Genomic DNA, 1,731 nt, shown 5'->3' with positions numbered 1-1,731 from the left:
TTAGTTTTTTAAGGAACTTCCATACTGGTTTCCATAATGGCTGCACTGTAGCCACCTCTTGATGTGAATCTTCCTAGACTTTTTCAATGCATATTGAAAAAATCGTTGTATTTTTAAGGTAAAAATGGATCATATATGTCACTTAATATATCATCTTTGCAATGTCTAAATGTTACCTTTCTGACAATTTTAATGCTTGTGTTCCAATAAATTATTTATGTTATCATTAAACAAGGAAAGATTAGCACAGTCTCTACAGCCACCACAGGAGGTGTCCTCAACAAGATGAAGCTCACCATCCTGGACCCCTCTTCTCAGGCCAGTGAGTGGGTGGCCAAATACATCAGGAACTGCATCATCCAGTTTAGCCAAGGGCCAGACAATTACTTCACCCTGGGGCTCCCCACTAGGAGCACCCCACTTGTCTGCTACAAGAAGCTGATTGAGTACTATAAGAATAGAGACCTGTCCTTCAGATATGTGAAGACTTTCAACATGGATGAGTATGTGGGCCTTCTTTGAGACCACCCAGAGAGCTACCACGCCTTCATGTGGAACAACTCTTCAAACACATTGATATCCACCCAGAAAACACCCACATTCTGGATGGGAATGCACCTGGCCTACAGGCTGAGTGTGATGCCTTTGAAGAGAAGATCAAGGCTGCGGGAGGGATTGAGCTGTTTGTTGGGAGGCATCGGCCTTGGTGGACACATTGCCTTTTACGAGTTGGGCTCCAGTCTATTGTCTAGGACCATGTGAAGACACTGGCCATGGACACCATCCTGGCCAATGCTAGGTTCTTTTTATATATATTTTTTTTTTAATAAATTTATGTGTTTATTTTTGGCAGTGTTGGGTCTTTGTTGCTGTGCATGGGCTTTCTCCAGTTGCAGCGAGCAGGGGCTACTCTTCATGGCGGTGCACGGGCTTCTCATTGCAGTGGCTTCTTTTGTTGCAGAGCACAGGCTCTAGGCACACGGGCTTCAGTAGTTGTGGCACGTGGGCTCAGTAGCTGTGGCTTGTGGGCTGTACAGCACAGGGTCAGTAGTTGTGGCGCACGGGCTTAGTTGCTCTGCAGCATGTGGGATCTTCCCGGACCAGGGCTCAAACCCGTGTCCCCTGCATTGGCAGGCGGACTCTTAACCACTGAGACACCAAGGAAGCCCTTGCTAGGTTCTTTGATGGAAATCTCACCAAGGTGCCCACCATGGCCCTGATGGTGGGCATGGGCACTGTGATGGATGCTAGAGAGATGATAATCTTCATCTCAGGTGCTCACAAGGCGTTTGCTCTGTATAAGGCCACGGGGGAGGGAGTGAACCATATGTCTGCCTTCCAGTAGCATCCCCACACGGTGTTTATGTGCGACAAGGATGCCACCCTAGAGTTGAAAGTGAAGACTGTCAAGTATTTCAGAGGTTTAATGCTTGTTCATAACAAGTTGGTGGACCCCTTGTGCACTATGAAAGAGAAAGAAACAGAGAAAAGCCAGTCTTCTAAGAAACCGTACAGTGATTAGCCTGTGCTAATCCTAGTGTCAACTACCTCACTGGGACAGGCGGGTCTTTCTGGAAATTGTCTTTAGGAGGACAGAATTGTATTGCTTTAATCTAGTGTGGTTACTAGTTGAATGGGTGAACTTGTCGTTCTTGGCTGTTCAGCGTGGAGTCTAGTCACGGAATTTAGCTACTTATTTGTAACTTAATGAGAAAAAAAATCACTATATAA

At 45.9% G+C, this 1,731-nt stretch overlaps 1 pseudogene across 1 annotated transcript; it reads left to right on the top strand.

The window, feature by feature from the left end:
* Positions 1-285: 285 nt before the first annotated feature.
* Positions 286-1,522, top strand: LOC309973795 (glucosamine-6-phosphate deaminase 1-like; annotated as a pseudogene). Its single transcript has 2 exons — positions 286-799; positions 1,177-1,522. The product of its transcript is annotated as a glucosamine-6-phosphate deaminase 1-like (transcript).
* The last annotated feature ends 209 nt before the right edge of the window (positions 1,523-1,731 follow it).

Source organism: Leucopleurus acutus (assembly GCF_964270905.1).
Source record: "Leucopleurus acutus genome assembly, chromosome: 16".
NCBI lineage: Eukaryota > Metazoa > Chordata > Mammalia > Artiodactyla > Delphinidae > Leucopleurus > Leucopleurus acutus.
This window is presented reverse-complemented; position numbering and strand designations above follow the sequence as displayed.